Source organism: Strigops habroptila, chromosome 2, assembly GCF_004027225.2.
Source record: "Strigops habroptila isolate Jane chromosome 2, bStrHab1.2.pri, whole genome shotgun sequence".
Lineage (NCBI taxonomy): Eukaryota > Metazoa > Chordata > Aves > Psittaciformes > Psittacidae > Strigops > Strigops habroptila.
Genome location: NC_044278.2, coordinates 80,802,990 through 80,824,134, shown reverse-complemented (window position 1 = coordinate 80,824,134; position 21,145 = coordinate 80,802,990). Strand labels below are relative to the sequence as shown.

The 21,145-nt window shown below is 38.6% G+C and overlaps 1 long non-coding RNA gene across 1 annotated transcript; it reads left to right on the top strand.

Annotated features, from left to right (window-relative positions):
• The first annotated feature begins 830 nt into the window (after positions 1–830).
• On the top strand, positions 831–4,644 carry LOC115604341. The gene is made up of 3 exons (XR_003990227.1): positions 831–869; positions 3,467–3,631; positions 4,505–4,644. It is a non-coding gene; the product is annotated as an uncharacterized LOC115604341 (long non-coding RNA).
• The last annotated feature ends 16,501 nt before the right edge of the window (positions 4,645–21,145 follow it).

Sequence of the window (21,145 nt, the reverse complement as noted above, 5' to 3'; positions counted from 1 at the left end):
GACACACCTTTCCACAGCACCATGTTTATTTCAGGTCTTCCTTCATCCCTAATTTATCCTAATTTTAAGCAATTACAAACAATAACTAGGAATACAGCTCCCCTGTAGTTAGACACAGAGACATGCTAAAGGTGATTTAGCCTATTTAAGATCTAAGTCACCTTTGTCTGTATTTCTCATTGGATATAATGGACAGCAAGGACAACCTGGCTCCTTATTTAGGTACCTTGGTTAGGTCTCTGGACTACAGTGGAACAAGAGGCTTGAGAAATGGATCCACGCTTCTTATACTAAAGCTTGAGAAACTAAGGCAGCAATGAAATTCTGTTATTATGATCTGGATTAAGTAGCTCAAGAAAGGGGACTGGTGATTTGAAAGCTCACTGGCTGCTAAGGGAAAAAATGGATGAAATTAGAGTCCCTAAGTCTTTACCATCCTTTGACAGCCACAGACAAAGTATGAAATGATCCCCTTGTGACATATCATCTTTCTTCATATTAATGAAGGTTTGCCCCATATAAAGAAATTTTTATTGTACGTTTTCATCAAGCATTGCATTATTTTTTTGTTCTCTGCTGCTGATGTAGCAATCTCACCCCATTAGCCCTCTGGATATATTAGCAATCCTAAAATGCCATTTTTCTCTTGTGTGAAGGTTGACAAGATAAAAGATCTCCTTTTAAGTCCTACTGAACCAACCAAAACATAAACTTCTTGTCATTCCTGTAACTTCCTGTATGCTTTGTCTAGCCTTGCGTTATAGCCTGAACCAAAGTCATCAGCTCACTCCATGGAGGTAACCAACTCATCCAGTGATACAACGGTACATCCAGAAGTACTGTGAAAAGGTAACTAGAGTTTTCAAAAGGTCAGTATCCCACCTCATCTATTATTTTAATTTGAGTCCTGTTGATTTTATTTTTTACTTTTCTAACCTTTTTTCTGGGTGTAAATTCCATCCCTGGCCAGGTAAGATCGATTTGTCTGATTACAAGTATATGCAAACTGAGGGTTTCTCCTCTGCTCTTCAATATCTTATATATTTTTTTTCTTTTTTTGTTATTACTCTCTCTATTTTTTAATTTCAAATTATTACATTTTTATATTGTCAGCCTGAGCTATCTCAAATAATTACTACCTTCTTACACATTTTGTCCCAGTGCTGAATGCACTCAAATTACAGTATATTTGAATTCATTATGTTAAACTCTATTATTTACCTCCCATTTACTCATTTAGTAGAAAATGAAAGTGCTAAACTTCAAGCACCACTTACAGCTTTGTAGTCAAACCAAAGCTATCCTCGACATCTATTATTTCCAGAAACATGAGCATCTTATTCGAAACAGGAACCAGCATGTTAGTCCATTACCCTGCTCTGCCCCTGCTCCTCAGGGGAGTGCTGATGAGCAGTCTGCAGGGCTTGGCATACAGAGAGCAGCAAGGAGGAGGGGTGGAGTGGATTGTAGGAAAGCGAGAGCAGGAAGACTCATCAAAAAGGGAAGGCGAGAGAAAGGAAGAGAAATAACCAAGAGATAAGTAGAGAAGAACAAAACCAGAAAGGAGAAAATCAAGGAGAATGATAAACAGAGACGGAAGGGAGAAGAGAAAAAGAAGGGAAGGCGACTGATGTAAGCACCAAGGAGAAAAATAATCAGCATATTCACCGCAATATGCCTTATTTATTGAATCCTAGGAGCATTCTTTGTCATATGAACATCCTAGAGCCTACATGAGTTGTGAAGGGTGTAAGATAGGATATCAATCAAAACAGCAACACCAGAGATTCTGAGGCCATAATTTTATGACACAGGAAAGCCTGTCTTCAGGTTCCCAGTAGCAAATCAAACTGTTGCAGCTGCAAGGAGCAAAGCGCTGATCCTATGTAAGCTTGCTCTGCTGGTTCAAATTAGTGCAGAACTTCTAGCATGTTAACTTTGTACTGTTGACAGGCTTTATCATATGTCATCTGTCCTCCCACAGCTGACATAAAGCCAGCAGAACAACATAAATCTGGCATAAAGTTTGTGTTGCGTGTTCTGGCTAATTCAGCAGAAATGTGTTTGTATTTATTGTTTATATTTATACAAATTGACGATGCTGGTCCAGGAGGGTATAGATTTGGTAGTAAATGGTCTTGATACACTGCAAATATTGTTATGAGCAGAAGTGAACACACCATATACCTGAAACTAAATATTTACTTTTAGTCAAATTAATATTTTAACAGTCGAAATTATTAACACTGCTACAAAAACATATGCTCATTGTTCAAATTAATATAGAGATGTCTCATCAATAATAGTCTTTGAATTGTTCGGGTCTGTTTTACCTTGGTTCCTAAGTGAAATATGAAAGCTGCACAGCAGTCTCCACCTGTCCCACCTGATACAAAGGACTGTTTCTTCTCCCACGATGACTCCCTAGGTTTGTCTGGCCTTTGTCATGTGCAATAGTCGCAGAGATGAAGTTACAACAGGACAGGCTTTAGCCAGTTGCCCACCACACAATTACTAAAGCAAGCTAATGTCAGCTCAGGCCAAGGCAAGGCCAAAAAATCTTTAGACTGCAGACTTTTACTAATAATTGCAAATCCATGTTTACCAGAGTACAGTCTCAGTGTCGTGCATTCATTTGAAACTCTTTGTAAAACCGTATGGTGCTCTGTAAATCTGCCTCATATTACTGGTAACTGAAAACATGATCAATAGGAGCTTTCTTTTGCTTTTCAGCTGTGCTATGTATCTGCTAACTGAGCTATCTGGGTTCCAATGACTAATGTTTAAAATGATGGAGGTCTGAACTTACATGCTTCTGTATGAAGAAATGTCCCTGATGCACCTTCTCTCCTCTATTAAGCATTTAGTTTAGCCTATCCTGCAGAAATCACAAAAGGCATTAGTTCCATCTCAATTATTGCAGTTGGGTTCTGTTAGGAGCTAAATTTGTCTCACAGTGGCATATGGTTATGCGTTGTTAACACCTGATTGTTGAAAGCACCAGGCTTAGGAAAGCGTCACTGGTAATTTCAGTGGGTCCCTTGAATACTGTCTTCTAGTGTCTACAGAAAAATAGTGGATGGGCAAACAAAAACCCATGAGGGAAAGTGCTGACAACATCTGCTGTGCTTACCTTTACCTAGCCGCAAATTTTGGCTACAAACTTCCTACACCTCTTCTTTTCCCCTCTTTTTGCAGGTCTGCCAAGCACGGATAAAGAGCTCATTTCAGAGCTCAGCAAATGGAGTTCCTCATTGTTACCCAGTTCCTCATTGGAACCCAGGCATGTCTGAGTCCACGGGCATGAGAATGTTATTGCCCACTGCTGTTGAAGTTCCCTTCGACTTTAATTTCTAAGTGTCTGTACTGTCAACATAATATGTAATACCTCTTAATTAAGAATACTTGGCATCCATTACTGCTTTTCAAAGTTTTTAAGTTGTAATATGTATCTATATGTTAACAGATAGCTCATGCTACATTCTGAGTCCATCAGTAGAAAAAGTCAGATCCAGGTGGTCCTTATAAGCTAGTGAAGAAGGATGAATGACAAGAGACAGCATACTCACCTCTACATATAAGGAGAAAATTGTTATCAGAGCCCTGCCTCCTTTGGTGCTCACACTGGAAGGTGATCATGTTATTGCTAGAAGAAGTATTTTGCAAAAGATGTTTTCTCCATTTTACAGAAAGACAATCTAGTTTTTTTCCTATGTGACTTGTTCGAGACAATTTAAGCAAATCTGAAAGCCAAGTACATCTTTTAGTTTCCTATGACCTACTCTGTGATTTCTAGTAGCCTTGAAAAAGTAGATTTAAATTTGGAATTTTCTAAATTATTAGTGGCTTGATTTTGCAGCCTTCATCACTGCAATTGCAGTATTTTTACCCAAGATACCTCGATAGAAAGATGCCTTTCTATTCCCAGATAGACATGAACCTGGGTATTCCAGGTTGCTGCAAAGGTTTTATAAACGCCCAAAACAAGTATTAAAAGCAATTGCTACTTCTAGAAAGTGGTGCTGTCATTTCAAAATAATCTTCAAAAAGGGTCTTCAGAACCACAGAGACACCACAAAACCTCTCTCTTTTTGCCAGGAGGCTTTTCTGTCTTTCTGCCTAGGCTTCAGAGGTTATTAAAAAGTGCCAAGTCTATCTAGTTAGCTTTGGATAAATAAGAGACTTGCTCACACGCTTGAGGCAGCAGTACATATCTTCAACTGGTTTTGTATTATTTATGTGACAATGTCTATACGTACGTGCCTGCATGTGTGCTAAATGTCGAGATTCTCACTATAGTCATTGGAGACCGAGAACAGAGTTCAGTTGCATAGAAAAGTATTCAGTATCATGCAGTACTCCTAAAAGCATCCATACTTTTTCTCTAAGTTCTCTGTAAAACAGAGACAATGATAACTGTGAAAATCAATCCGCTGTTATTTTTGAAGGCCTCCAAGTAAGTGGCGAACCAGACAGAAATATATTTCTCTTGTCTTTTCACCAGGGTGTGATCCATGGGAAACAACAGGGACACATGTTAACCAAGAAGAATAGAAATTACGGAGTAGATGTGCTGACCACTTCATCCACTGCATGAGGAAGAGTGTGTTTCTTAAAAATTGTAAAAAATCCTGTACTGCATCATAAGGCGTATGTTGCAGTGATGGCACGACAAGTGGTGTTGCACTAAATGGCATAAAATCTTCAAAATCCTGGATTTGTCTCTATTGCAATCTTAATATTCCTTCAGTTAAATTTGGGGGGTTTATGTTTAGAAGTTGGCTTTACAACTGTGTGTTTAATGCTTAGTAAATAATGCAACAGGTCTAAACTTTGAATGTTTTGTTACAGGCGCATTTTGCTTCTGGGAAAGATGCAATACCAAATTAGATGTGTTTTGGACCTGGTTTACTTATTATTTTTTTGCTGTTGAAGAAACTTTAAACTCTCTTTGTTCTCAGAGGAATAGCTGTTATGACAGGGAAAGAGCAATTAGAAAAAAAATGGTGATGATAACTTGACAAAGAAAATTTTGTCACTGAGTTTAATTGGGTTAGGATTTTGCACATGGAATGTTAGCCACAATAAAAGGAACAGACAGAGTCTGGGTGCACTGCTGTGCTTCATTTAAGTGACCAAATTAAATTTTCCCTACTTCCTAAAATTTTTGAATTATTTAGAAATAATTTTCCAGCAAGTGTTGATTGCTGAACTCCCTAATAATTTTTTTTCTGTCAGCAGATTTCTATTTACATTTTTGTATTCAACAAAAAAAGGGGATCCTAAGAGTCAGGAATGAAAGTACTAGGTTTTTTGAACTAATTATATATAAAGGAAGCACCAAAGGAAGAGGAGCTAATAATTCCTGGTATGCTTTCATTCAGAAAATGAGACATCAGAGGAGATTTTGGAAGTCTAATCATCCTTACTCATGCAAATGAACTTCAATACTCTTCTAGTATAACTTTTTTATTGAGAACATGACACCTTATTTTTAAAGGTGATGATTTTAATAATTTAAGAAACATGATGATATTTGGCTCATAGAATCATAGAATAATTAGGGTTGGAAAGGACCTTAAAATCATCTAGTTCCAACCCCCCTGCCATGGGCAGGGACACCTCACACTAAACCATGTCACCCAAGACTCTGTCCAATCTGGCCTTGAACACTGCCGGGGATGGAGCATTCACAACTTCTTTGGGCAACCCATTCCAGTGCTTCATCACCCTCACCGTAAAGAACTTCTTCCTTATATCTAATCTAAACTTCCCCTGTTTAAGTTTGAAGCCATTACCCCTTGTCCTACCACTACAGCCCCTGATGAAGACTGCCTCTCCAGCATCCTTGTAGGCCCCCTTCAGATACTGGAAGGCTGCTATGAGGTTTCCACGCAGCCTTCTCTTCTTCAGGCTGAACAGCCCCAACTTTCTCAGGCTGTCTTCATGCAGGAGGTGCTCCAGCCCTCTTATCATCCTTGTGGCCCTCCTCTGGACTTGCTTCAACAGCTCCATGTCCTTTACCAGAACTGTACACAGTACTCCAAGTGAGGTCTCATGAGAGCAGAGTAGAGGGGCAGGATCACCTCCTTTGACCTGCTGGTCACAATTCTTTTTATGCAGCCCAGGATACAGTTGGCTTTCTGGGCTGCAAGCACACACTGCCGGCTCATGTTAAGCTTCTCGTCAACCAACACCCCCAAGTCCTTCTCTGCAGGGCTGCTCTGAATCTCTTCTCTGCCCAACCTGTGGCAGTGCCTGGGATTGCCCCGACCCAGGCGCAGGACCTTGCGCTTGGCTTGGTTAAACTTCATAAGGTTGGCACCGGCCCATCTCACAAGCGTGTCAAGGTCCCTCTGGATGGCATCCCTTCCCTACAGCGTTTCAACCGAACCACACAGCTTGGTGTCGTCGGCAAACTTGCTGAGGGCACACTCAATCCCACTGTCCATGTTGCCGACAAAGGTGTTGAACAAGATAGGTCCCAGCACCGATCCCTAAGGGACACCACTCATTACTGGTCTCCAACCGGAGGACATTGAGCCGTTTACCACAACTCTTTCTGTGCTGCCATCCAGTCAATTCTTTGTCCACCAAGTGGTCCATCCATCAAATTGATGTCTCTCCGATTTAGAGACAAGGATGTCATGTGGGACAGTGTTGAACATTATGCACAAGTCCAGGTAGATGATGTCAACTGCTTTGCCCCTGTCCATCAGTTCTGTAGCCCCGTCATAGAAGGCTACCAAATTGGTCAGACAGGATTTCCCCTTAGTGAAGCCATGTTGGCTGTCACCAACCACCTTGTTGTTTTTCATGTGCCTTAGCATGTTTTCCAGGAGAATCTGCTCCAAGATTTTTCCAGGCACAGAGCTGAGACTGGCTGTCTGTAGTTCTCTGCATGTGGGCTTGTATTTGGAGGACAGTGGACATGTGATGAGCCAGTCATATGAGGGCATCTTCTAAGCATGCAGCCGCATACCAAGAAGAAGATAAGAGGATGTGAACCAGCCATCAGAGAGCTTCTTCTAAACACGTAGCCGCATACCAAGAAGAAGATAAGAGGAAGAAAACATCTGCAGTCGGATACATGGGAAGAACACCAGGAATTAGGTGATCCAACAAGGACACTTACCGAGCCGCGTGATTGCCTCGTGCAAGAGGGCTTTTACCAATCAAAAGGCACATGACCGCATGTAGAGATAGAAAATTCTGTATATAAAGGGATAGTGAGAACAATAAAGTGGCTTCTGCTTGATTCACATTGAATCGTGTAGGGTCCATTGTCGTCTCTCCTCACCTGCATCTTCCATTTTTCCCTTCTTGAAAATAGGGGTTATATTTCCCTTTTTCCAGTCGTCAGGAACTTCACCTGACTGCCATGATTTTTCAAATATGATGGACAGTGGCTTAGCCACTTCATTTGCCAGCTCCTTCAGGACCCATGGATGGATTTCATCAGGTCCCATGGACTTGTGCATATTCAGGTTATTAAGATGATCTCTAACCTGACTCTCTCCTACAGTGGGCCTAAGGTCTTCATTCTCACAGCCGCTGCATCTGCCTTCCAAGACTTGGGTGATGTGGTCAGAGCATTTGCTGGTGAAGACTGAGGCAAAGAAGTCATTAAGAACCTCAGCCTTCTCCAAATCCAGGGTAGTCAGTTCTCCTGATAGCTTCTGGAGAAGCCCTACGTTGTCCCTAGTCTGTCTTTTGTTTGCTACATATATATAAAATATATATGTTTGGTAATCAGTTTCCTTCTCTGCCTTTGTTCAGGTGTTACACAGTGTTGTATCTAGCCATATACAGTTGTGAAAGGGAATTTGATTATTACATATGGGCTATATAATGTGGCATTGCTGACTGAATCAACTACAATAGCAATGGTAGTCTTCAGGACCTCACCTTGCAACCCATTATTGAAAATCCAAATGACTTCCCACGTGGCTAAAACATCCAATTCCTAGAGTTCTTTTCTACTCTCTAATGCTGCATTTTTAGGAATAGACTAAAAAGCTAAGAGCTCAGATCTTTATCTCGGGTCTTCATTCATTGAAGAAACAACAATTATTCCCTGCTTTCATCCAAATCATCCTGGCAGGTAAGTGAAGAATTATTTTCAAATCTTTGTATTTGGAAATGACAGCTACATTTCTACACCATTATCTGTGTTCAAGCTGTGATTCTCTGACTGCCCAAATCTTTGTTCTAGGCTCTGACACATTTTTGTCAATTCAGAGTGTTCATTTTAAAGATGCCAGACTGGGCACAGGCAGCTATAATTCATGATACTGGATAGAGTGAAGGAAAGAGAATTTTGTGTTGACACCTTTTTCAATTCAAAATTGGAATAGATGAATAAAAGGCTAGTCTTAGCAAACAAAGACAAGACTGAAATAGTTCACCATAATATATTTATATGTACATATGTATGTATGCTTGATTGTTCTGTATGCATTTCCTTGGAGAATGCAATTTTTAGTCTTAAGACTATGTTACTTTTTAAAACTTCTGAAGGTGTTTAATTTACATACTTGGGAATGTTTTGGTATTTATACCCAGCATTTGCATTGTGTTCAACGGAGCTCCCTGCAGGCTCTGAATTACTGGGTGTTAAATGGAACAGTTCTTTAGTCCTTCCTGCATGCAGAGAGTCATTTGTGAGCAAGGAATTAAAAGCCTGGATTCTAATATAGCAGCTGGCAAATCAACATTGTGTTTCATTCATTCAATTAAACTACACAGTGTGATTTTGGATCTGGTCCAAGTCCTATCCTGAAAGAATATGAGACTTTCACTGAGAGTTCGATGTCGTCCTCAGTGACTTGCAGCTATCAAATAAATTGCAGCTACCACAGCCCTGGAAGATTTATGACCTTCACTCTAAACTTGACTACAGCTATTATGTCCAGAGTTTTAGAGGACTGAGTCTCTGACACTCACTGAGTAGATGGGCTGTATTTGTCAAGCTGACTAATCTCATATAGGATTGATGTGAATCATTCTTCAAAGTACTGTTAGAAAGATGCTGGATGTCAGATGTGAAACAGGTCTGTCATCATGGGATAACTGCTCCAGTGACAGGTACACAGAAGCAAAATACTCTGAAAAACAATAACAACTTAAAATATTGATAGGTACAAGGACAACAAAATTTTTTTCTTTCCCCACACAAACTGAAGTGATACATATCAGCATGTTATGGCAAGTCTCTCTCCTTCACTTATGGGTCAATAAATGAATTTATGTTGAATGACCATCTCTCTTTCTGTTCCAGCTGGTCTTTCTGACTTTGTCCAAGGTCACTTTCCCTGTGTGGAATCCATATTAAATGCTTCAAGGAATTACTTTCCATATATTCACCTAAAAACATGTTACCCCAAAACACCTAGCAACATTGCTGCACAACAATTTTTCTAGATGCCACTTTTATTTTTCATGTTACTTGCCTCATTTCTCTTTGAACTGCATTGAAACAATTCAAAAGCAGGAGTCTCGACTGACTGCGTGCATTTGCAGTTTTCTTTTCCGATGTGTTTTTAAAGGCATATCAAGATATGATCTAGAAACTGTATTGCAAAATAAACTCACATAGCTTGTTTTTTGGGTTATTTTTTTCAAATCCCTGTCAGGTTTTAAAGACAAATTCTTTTCTAAAAACATTCTGTTCTCTGTCACTTAACCTTAAAGAGCTTTGTAAACCCCTTCCATGGTTCATTAACTATTCCTTGTTATTACCTACATTACTTAAATATGATGTTTTTCAGTTAAAGGAGAACTTCTTCATACTGGAGAGTTAGAAAATATATACACTTTCAATATTAATATTATTGCAAACATTTTTGTTTAGCATTTTAGAGAAAAAATTGAACATACAATCAAACAGATGTTACTAAAAGTAGGGGCCAGAAAATATAGATAAATTCATTAGTCTGTGCTATACAGAAGTCTATCTTTGGGCCATGACTCCATTTAAATGACGTTATTAGAAATTTCATTAATATATGTTTTTTAACTACTATATGTTGTCAGACTACACATAGGCATTGTGGTTTCTGTGAGAATAAAGAAAGATAAATAAGGATGTTACCACTCCCATCAGGCAAATATCTTTGTGCATTCTCCACTTATGTCATCTACTCTTTCAGTTTCGTAAACTTGTTTTTCACACATTATTCCTCATGGAGAAAGAAGATACAGCCAGGATGTGGACAGAAAAGTCACATTCTTTCATGATTTTACATGGTAGAGTACTGGCTATTTGCAAAAAGCGTGACTTTGGTACCCTTTCCTTTATCTTCTGTTTTATCAGAACTTCTTTATTGACAGTAAAAACCTGGAATTGAAGATAGCTTGAACAAGAAAAGAGGTGCTAGTGATTTTCAAAATATACTGGCAAACATGTTAATTTAAAAGTAATTATTAGGACATTTATTTTAATGAAAAGAGGAAGTTGCCAGATCTGCCTAATTTAGCTTTGGTTTAACTGTTTATGTGGTATTGTATAACACAAGTTTAGTGCAACTTTGCACAATAATCTCAATTTTCAGAACAGTAAGGAACTGCAATTCTTTAATTAAATTTGTTTATGTAGTAAACTCCAGAGTTAAAATAATTTGCTTTGGTATTATCCCTTCAATACTTGGAAGTTCTTACAGTGGCTGTTTGGTACGTATAAGCCTGGCTTCTTTTCACAGTAATTTCTATTGGTGTGAGCCATTAGAAACATTAAAACAAAAATTTGTGAATAAAGAGAAAGACCCCTCATGGGAATTTTATTGTTCAATTAGTGAGAAGTGAACCAATACTTCCCACAGACAGGAGATACTTGCCTTCACAGCAGATACAGGACAAGACATTGGACACAAAACAATGTTACTGGTGAATCACTTCCCTGAGAAAAAAAACTAAGGAAGATAAGTGTTTCTGATTATAACTTCCTTTGCTCACTGTGGGTTTTAACAGGAATTAAGGAATTTTCCAACATCTCAACATGTGTGAAGGGAAGTAAATGAAGGAAGGCTGGCGGCACTAGAAAAATGGGAACATGTTCCCTTTTGGTGGTCAGAAAACAGTGAAGAAAACAGGAACAACAGAAAGTCCTGTGCTTGTTCGTTCTGTGTTCCTAGTGTTTGGTACCATCATCTTTTTTACTCTTCTCCCCTTCATCTGACCTATATGAACTGTACAACCTCAACCTGAATAGACTTGGCAGGAGGAATAGTTATTTGACGCCTGATTGGAAGGGAGTCACATGGAAAATAGAAAGCCAGGTTAGCGAGGTCTAAGACTTGAGGAGAAGCTGAGACTGTGGGTCCTCTACCACAGGAAAGTGCATCTTTTTCTACTTTGTTAATCCCTTCTCATTTAGTACTGGGAATAATTTTGAGTTAACGAGAAAGAAACCACATGATGCCTTCCCCTGTACCCTTCACACATGTTTGATATTGTAATCCTAACACTTCATCCCAGGGTGAAGCATGCTCATAACAGACAGCAGCTGAGATAAAAGCTGATATCTGGGACCTAACAAGTTGCTTTTACTGGAGAAATTTAGGAATATTGTCCTCCTCTGTGTGTCTTCAAAAATACAGATGACCTCAACTGTGAGCAAGGGAGTTCAAACCTGCTAGCTGAATTTATCCTAAAATGCTATTGTGTGAGAGTCTGTCTGCTTAGCTTTGGCATGTAACTTGTGGTGAAATTTTACATGCTTAATGAAGTAATTGTCCATGTTCCCTCTACAGTTTGTTAATGCAGAGAAGTCACATTGGAAATCCTGCCTGCAACTTGTGACCAATAGTCCAGCTGTTTAAACTTGGGCAAAAAATGTCACCACTGAGGCTTTCAAAAACACCTCCTGTTGCCAAAGTGGAGAACTTACTCTGGAAGCACTGTTCCTAATATTTAGAAAAACATGAGGCATGGGATGTGTTTGCCTGATGCAGGCACGCTACCCATTTCTTGTAGCCCAGAGCTAAACAAGGAGCTTTCCTGACCTGTCCTACAGTTCTCCATATCCCTCTAGCATCCCTTGTCCTTTAGCTCTCTGCATCCAGTCTCTGCCCAGTTGTTTTCTGCCCTTGTGAGTTGCTTGCTCTGTTTATCATCAGTATTTTCTCCCTGCTGACCTTCTGTTTTCTCTGCTTCTGCTAATCCCCACTTCTACTGTCAAGTTAGAGACAAGCACTAAAGCTGCTCTCATCCTTACCACTTTGTGTAGAACTACCAGCAGACTGTTTTCTTCATATATCTTCAGAGACCTGAAGGCCATCAGTGTCCAGTTGATGATATTCCCTGATGGAAACACCAACAAATGTAACTTGGTGCTTTCTGGAGACATTATGCAGAAAAGTTAATGGTTGCCTTTTGTTTTCAATGCTATCTTGCCATTTTCTTAGAAGGAAGAGAATATTTTAGGGCTGGGTTATAGCTATCCACATGACACCTGGAATAAGCTTGTATCTGCAGGCTGTAGACTGGTGCCTCTTGTACAGCACTGAGCTGTAAGCAGTCAGTTCAAGCCCCTAGTGGAGCAAAAATTTGTAATTAATACTTGCTACATGGTTATGGACAGTCCAGCCCTAGTGGAATACACAGATATGTGAGAGTGGGTTCAGAAAATCAGATCTCCTAGCTTTGATTCATGCTTAAATACCACAAAACATTTCCCACTGCTATACGAATGTGAAGCACCAGGAAGGCAGAATAGCAGTCTGCTGGGATGGTTTCCTGGTACGGAGGAGACACTCAGACTTGGTAGATCCCAGCATATAATACATACTGAAACATTTCTTAGCTTACCTGTTATTTCTGATATTTTATATGTGGCTGGGAATCACAGAGTAATTGACTGTATTTTGGTTATATCCACCACCAGCCCAGGAAAGAATCAGTTCCACGCTCATCTCCTTGAACCTCATCACTAAGCGACAATTTATTATTTAGAGCATAAAATGGAGGAATCTCATTAAAGCCAATCTATTATCCTTTCATATGAGCTGTAGCCCCATGAGGCTTCTGTCAAGCCCAGTGAAGAAATCTTTTTAGGATATCTTCCAAAGTCATACAGTAAACCCATAACTATTTTTTGCCAGTATTTCAAAGGGTGATACTGCGTATGGTTAAAAATGAACATTTTAATGAATAACTTTGCATAAGAAGTATTCCCGTTTAACCTATACAAAGACAGGAATGAAAGGGAGAGAAATAAAAATGAGTGCAATATCATAGACTGAAATAAATATCCCACTGTCAAAAATGCAAAAAATAGATTGAGATATAATAAACATAAAATATTAATTATAAATCAAATAAACTATCAAAAAAAGAAAAAATTGAGAAGAATCTGTAAAACCTCTCTTATAAAGTGTCAGAAACAGATTGAAAAACAGTGACCTGCCTTAGAGACCCAACGAGTACAAAAAGAGATCAGCCATAATTAAATTGGAACTTGGGTAATGGTGAAGTGATTGATAGAAACCTGTGAATTAATTCCTCTCTGAACTTTCAAAGTCTCCTAAATAATTAATGACGTTTGAACAATTCATGTGTGACATCATGGTTATAGAAGGTTTCACTGACTTCAACGTTTGCTTTGCTGGGGCTGTGAGTCAAAATGACACACAGATGGTGGGGACATACTTATCCCTTGAATGTTTCCTGTCTGTTTTAAGCAATTATACTTGCCTGGTTCAAATGAGTTTATGAAATTCAGCATGCAGTTTGTAACAAATTCAGGAGGAAGCATGCAAGAGAAACTCCCTGATGATCTGCTCATATGTAAATATAGCCTTAATAAACCACAGTTTTCTTGCTGTTAATAACATGCTGCTGATGGAAGACAGGAAAGGTACAAATTAATTATCCCCTTCCTTTGTTTTGTGCTGTTCTTACTTCAGGCTGCTGGAATGAGACAATTCTACCTAAAAAGGTATGCCTCTGTAATGCAATCTCTTATGGACAGGAAGTTTTAAGGCATTGAGGCCGCATGAGGAAGTGAATAAAAGTATGTTCAGTAAGGTCTCCTAAAGTTAATAGAAGGGCTATTCCTGCGGAAGAGTGAAAAAAAGGAACGTAATCAAGTTTACAGCTATTTTAGTCTCCTGATCGATGAGCCTGGGAGCCAAAAAAAGGCAATACTATTAGGGAGAGTTAATAGTCTTTCTTAGATCAAGTGATTTAGCTGGAGAAAATGAACAAATGACTGTCTTGAAATTCAGGCAGAAAGTCCCAGAGGTATACTGAGCAGTCAAGGCAAGTAAGAAGCCACAGAGTCTCATTGCATTCGTCATTGGTTTGTATGAAGTGCAAAGCTCAGTAAGGAGTGAATTTGGAGCCTCTACAAATCTTGTAAACTCAGTTTTAGAGACTCTAAAGAGATGGAGAGAAAAAAAGAAAAAAAAAAAAAAGAGGGTCTTTTTCCTATTCCCTTTCCTAATGCATGAAAAAGTCAAACATGTCTTTTCATCTTACAATACCTTCCTGATTACATGACTTTAGCAACAGTTTTGTTTCCTGTAAATCTCCAGGTACTTTGTACTGCTTTCTGATTTCCTGATCAAGGGCACTCCTGCAGTTCTTTCTCTTGCTGCTACCTCCACTAATGAGATCTCAGAGGGACATTAACCTAAATAGGTTTATAAATGAGGTGTTAAAGGAGGTCTCTTGGTTAGTGCAGAGGGCTTAGGAGTGCGCATAAGAAGCCTTCTTCTCCTCTATTCTGTCTCTCCTTCTTGCATGGAGTATACTTCACTTTTCCAGGGAAAAAGGAGCTGCCAGTCCTATTAGGTGGCAAGCCTAAACTTAATTGGAAAATGTCGTATTTCCTTGCTGAGAAAAGCACAGTACTCTGAAGTATTATATATGTCCATAAGAATAAAAATCTTCTAGGTATATTCCTATTTTCCTTGACCAGTTCATTTCTGCTGGAGGATACCAGCTACTCAAACAGTAAAAATGAACAGAACTGAGCATTATAAGAGATACAAACAGGTGTCTCAGCATGAATAAGAAATCAGCATATCTCCTGGACTTTCACGTTGTTAGTTTTCATTCGAATTCGTTTAATCCCAAGACCAAAAAAAAAAAAAAAAAAAAAAACCAACAAAAAACCAGACCCTCCCAAAAAAACCAAACCCCAAACAAACAAAAAAAATCATGAGCAAGTTGCCATGCTAAAGGCAGAGAAACTAATCAAACAGGAGCTGTGATGCAGTGAGTAGACTGAGATTTGTACTCCTCACTAATGTCTGACTACTATGAAGCAAAGAAGTGAGAAAGAGTTTCTCAAGCAAGACAGGGGTGCAGCTATGTAACAAAAGATGGTAGCTGTCTCCCCATGGAAGGATGTTACTGTGTTTTGCCTCCTTTAACCAGTGACAGATAATATGAGGGAGAGAATGCAGCTGTTTGCAGCATGCCTAACAATCACCCATCATCTTTGTATGGTAGTAATTGAAAGGAGAAATAAAAATAATTACAATATTTAAAGTGACATCATTGGATAAGGCTTGATATTAAAGCTACTGCAGGTGTGGGGCATACTTGTTCAGCCCTTTTCTCCATGAAGTAAATCATTGGCCGACTGCTGGAAAACCATTAGTGCTGTGGGATGACATTTTGTGTTAATTTTGTTCAGCAGCAATGATTTATAAATTAGTGTGACTCTACACATGAGAACCCCTAGTACAAAATACCACCCCAATTCTTCTCCCATTGTGGCTGATACAAAAGCTCTTATTGGCTTTAATAGGAACTGTATAAAGCCCTGTGATTGTAGTGGGAAGTCAGGAATTATTTATGCCACCTACTGATCAACCAATAGTCTCTGGTGTTTTTCCTTTGTGTCTGGAATAAGGGAACACAGATGACTTTCTATTTATGATAATTTGACAGTAAGACTGCTGACTAAGATTAAGCCGTGTGGAGTGTTTTGTGGTGGGTTTTTTGATACTGGATAATAGTAATAATAGGACTTGTAATTTCTGCACTTATTAAGGTCTTCAAGAAGGGTGGAAAATGAGCTACGCATTTATGACTTTCTTGAGCAAGCTTATTAAATATGTTTATCAATAATGTTGAACTTTGAGGAAGAATTCTGTCTGATTATTTGAGAGAATGTTTAACTTTTAAAAAATACTGTATTTCAATTGTCTGAAGTTCTGTAATAATTCCATGAAAACTTTGATTTCATCACATAGCTTACCTTTAAAAACAAAAAAAAAACCCAACAGAAAACAAAGAAACTAAAACGAAACACAAACGCCACAGTAAAACCTAAACCAAAAGTTTCCCATGTGGCCTTCTTCACTCCAAAAATACATTATTGACTCATGAAAACTCATTGTATGACCCCAAAAAATCTTTATAAATGTTAGCCTGTCTTAGTGCATAACAGTTGAGCAATGATAAGAAATAGTATAGAAACATGTAAGTCACTGTCCAAGAGTACTGAGTGAGGAGACAAGGCTGTATGAATGATCAGAGGGATGGGACACCTCTCCTATGAGGAAAGGCTGAGAGAGCTGGGGTTGTTAAGCCTGGAGAAGAGAAGGCCCTAAGGAGATCTTATTGCAGCCTTTTAGCACTTAAAGGACACCTGTAAGAAAGATGGGGATGCTGTTTAGCAGGGCCTATTGCAATAGACTCAAAGCATCATTTATGTTGGAAAAGACCTTTAAGATCAAGCCCAATCATTAACCAGGCACTGCCAAGTCCCACTAATACATGTCCCTAAGTACCACATCTACATGTCTTTTAAATATCTCTAGGGATGGGGACACAACCATTTCCCTGGGCGGCCTGTTGCAATGCTTGACAACCCCCAGTGAAGAACTTGAGGCCATTTCCTCTTGTCCTATCACTCACTACTTCAAAGAAGAGACTCACACCCACCTGACTCCAACCTCCTTTCAGGCAGTTGTAGAGAGCGATAAGGTCTCCCCTGAGCCTCCTTTTCTCCAGGCTAAACAATCCCAGTTCCCTCAGCTGCTCCTCATAATTTTGCTCTCTAGACCCTTCACAGGCTCATTGCTCTTCTTTGGACACTCTCCAGCACCTCATTATGTTTTTTGTAGTGATAGTCCCAAAACTGAACACAATATTCAAAGTAGAGCCTTATCAGTGCCAGTAGGACAAGGGTAATGTTTTTAAACTAGAAGAGGGTGGATTTAGACTAGATATAAGGAAGACATTTTTTATGATGAGCGTGGTGAGACACTGGAACAGGTTGCCCAGAGAAGTTGTGGATGCCCTGTCCCTGGAAACATTCAAGGTCAGGTTGGACGGGGGTTTGAGCAATCTGATCTAGTGAAAGATGTCCCTGCCCATGGAAGGAGGCTCTAGATTAGATGACCTTTAAAGGTCTCTCTCAACTTAAACCGTTCTATGATTAATACATGGTTACTATTCATGGGCATTCCCTGATTGTACGTTATCTTTATGTTGCCTTGGCTCCTGTATTCATGGCTGTTTCTACTTCTTGAAAGTCTGCTAAGGTATTCTTCGCATACCTTATATTTTTAAGGAGGACAACTTTGATTAAGCATCATAGGATCACAATTATATTATCATGGTTTTACCCCAGCCAGAACTAAATATCATGCAGCCACTTGCAACCTCCCGACCCACCCCTAGTGGAAGAGGGAGGAGAATTGGAAAAAAGGTAAAAACATGAGGGTTGAGATAAGAACAGTTCAATATTTGAAATAAAGTAAAATAATAACAATGATCAGAATAGGAAGATGCTTCTCCCTATTGCTCAACTACTTGTGGATGAACTGGTCTGTAAAACTCAGAAACACTTTTAATCTTGTTTTAAAACCATTAAGTGGGATTTAATTTAACATACGACTTGGCAGCAGTTAATCCACTGATTAATTACTCAGTTACACTTGTTTAATATTGACCTTTTTATTTTTTTTTTCCCCTTCGGTTTCCAACTGTTTCCTGAGATAGGTAAGCCAGTTTGGACGAAAGAGAAATTGCTCTCAAGTTAAACTTCAACTTTACAATTCTCCAAGGAGAATCAGAGTCCTTTGAGACTGGAAAAATGTTTAGGAAATATTGTAACAATACTTGTTTTTCATTCTGTGTGCACTTTGTAGTTCTGATATTTGGATATTGGTTTAAAAATAATAGTGCTGAAAAATGTCCTTGCCAAAACCACTCATCAGTTCTACTTGTTCCACTTATTCCATAGGGGACTGTGATCAGCAAAATGGATTACACGCTTTATAAAAATGGTATTCAGATCAAAACATCTTTTTTTATTTCTTTAAAGATAACCTTTTAAAAATACTTTATTCAGTTGAAAAATTATTTGGAGTTTTTATATGTATGATATACTGGTGATGAAAGACACTGTGATACAGTTGTGGCCATCTGATCTTATATTTGTCTTGAAGAAATCTACTTATTTATTAAAATAAAATTGAATTCTGAGCATTTTTCTCTGAGTTATAGCTCTTTTCATTTGGCTACTATGTAAGTGTCTATCATTAATGTGCCCTCCAAAATAATTCACAGGATTGGTATGGGTGTGCCTGGGTAACTGTGCATGTGCCTTGGAAAGCAGACATTCCCAGAAAAAGGAACATGTTAGACAATATACAAAGTTGATATGTGGTCACTTATAATCTTTTTAAGAAGGCCAGTGAAAAGATTTTTTGGAAATGTTACAAGGATCTCCTCACTTTCTTTACAGTCACTAGTGAATTATTCTGCCCGAATGCAGCATGATGCTCTGGGAAAAATATTCCTGTAATTCAGCGTCCTTAGTCAACTGATCCTTTATCTCACCTGTATCTGAACTTTAAACTTCCTATGCCACGATTTCGGTCAGTGTCATATGGCCATAAATGCATGTTACTGAGCAGTTATTCAGGTTTTTCAGTATAGGAAAGGAAGCAAAAGTTGGTCCAAGTGTGAAACCACTTGGTTGGTCCAACCACCACTGTAGAAGTGATGCTGAACAGCATGCCTCCCTCTGAGGCCTTTGTCAGGTGAAGGAAATGACTGTGGCACTGCACTTTGTGCATCTTCAAGGACTGGTGCTATGCCAGGTAGCCCTCTAAATGAAGACAAAAATAAATCCCCAAATTTCTTTTCAATAAAATGCTCTACCTGAAAGGGTGCCTCATTGCTAGTGTTAGCAAGCAAGCTTCTGTAGCATTTCCATGAGCATCTTGTCAGAGAGATCAGCTCAGGCATACCAGTGGAGCCTGGAGGCTTTCGCTTTTAACTGTCTGTTGTGTTCAAGACAAAACTCCAGCGTATACGAAGTCAGCCTCTAGATCCTTCTGTGATTTCTTCTGGAATTAATAATGTTACCGTTAATTAAAGAGGGTTGAAATTCCATTCATCACTGTGTTGTCTTTTAGTGAAATACCCTCCAAGATATTTGTGCTGAATAAGCTAGATTAAAGAATCACAGAATCATAGAATCATAGAAGCATAAAATCATAGACCCACAGGATGGTTTTGGTTGGAAGGGAGCTTAAAGATCATTTAGTTCCAACTGCCTTGCCACAGGCAGGGACACCCTCTACTAGACCTGAATAAAAGGAGACTAGTATATTATCCAATTTTAGTAAATCACATTTCTAAATAGAAATACATTTGTATTTTTCCAGTCAGAAGTGATCTGTAAAATATATATCTTCAGGACCAACACACATTTTTTGGCAGATTTAATATTTTTGCTTCAGAATATGTGCCGCTGCAATTAGAATTATGGTGGAACTGTAATGCATTACTCTAGCCACAACTGTTGAAATGATTGTAAATTATGAAACCATGTACAGCGTTACTACAAACATTTCAGTCATGCATTTATGTCTTCCGCTTTGCTGAATATGGATGTAACAACAGAATTTTAGGTACCAAGTTTAAAAATTTGATCATAACTGTCCAAAGTTAATTGAAAAATTATAGATTCAGTATGAAAGGAATGTAAAATGGAGTAATGAAGATTATGAATTATTAAATATGGAGCTATAGTTCTTTGTAATTGTTAAAGAATTAGGGAAGATTTATTTACGTACTTATATTTTTATAAATCTAAAAATTATTACTTTGCTGCAAATTTCTTACATGTTTCTTCTAACCAGATGTCTTTATTCAAAATGTGATTTAAGTACAGCTGAAAATACTGATATATTGATTCCAGGTAATCCACATTTTCCTTTTCTTAGTCTGAAAATTTAGCATCTAAAGTGTAATATATTTGCAAAACCCTAGTCAGGTTGTTGAAATTTGGTGCTGTATTTATTTTTGATGAGGAATGTGTACAAATGTGAATTTATACATTATGAATATGTGTGTGACAGTTTAATCAGGAGTTGTCTTAAAACATTAAGTTAGTGAAGAGAGTTTACTTCAACGTGGCTTGAAGAATTCCCTTCTCAAAATTGAGGTAATGAATCTACAAATAAGAGAACTTTGTAGAAAGATGATCACCACATTGCTTTGCAGCTAAACAAATTATGTTTGTCAGGTGGCAGCAGGTGGCATTATTATACATAGCCTGCAAGTAAATCCTCAGGGTCGGAAGGACATTGTCCGGCAAGTTTTATGCAAAGTTACTCTCCAGCTGAGACCACAGCCTTTAGAAAGGTACTTTGCAAGAAGGAGGGCAGTTTTCTTCCTTTGAAATTTGAATAAATACTCAAAACTAAGAGTTTCTCTGAATACCATGTGTTGTGTGATGACATTATTCCTGGGAGGGAGACTGGCTTCCTGTTATTTGCAGTCGTCTTCATTTTATAGCTGCTATGAGGTGTGTGTGTCTGTTCACACAGTGTCCTTGATTTCTCCTCTACTGTAAAATTCATGTACAAGTCCCTAGAACTCTACTGCTGAGCAGTGAGGCAGGACTACCATAAGAAGGGACTACTGACATTGAGCATGCAGGGAAATCTAATCCAATTAAATTTGTACCACTGAATTCAATTGTAACAGATGAAGTATGTGACTGATTATACTTTTCTAGGGAAAATCTTTAGATTTATCTGGAAGCATATACTTACTACTATTTTAGTTTACCAGCTAGCTAAATGAAAAGGTGTCCCCTACAGTTTGTCCTTTGGTGATAGGTATTAAAATGTCTTTGCAGGAGGCATATTTAAGGAACTTGTAGACC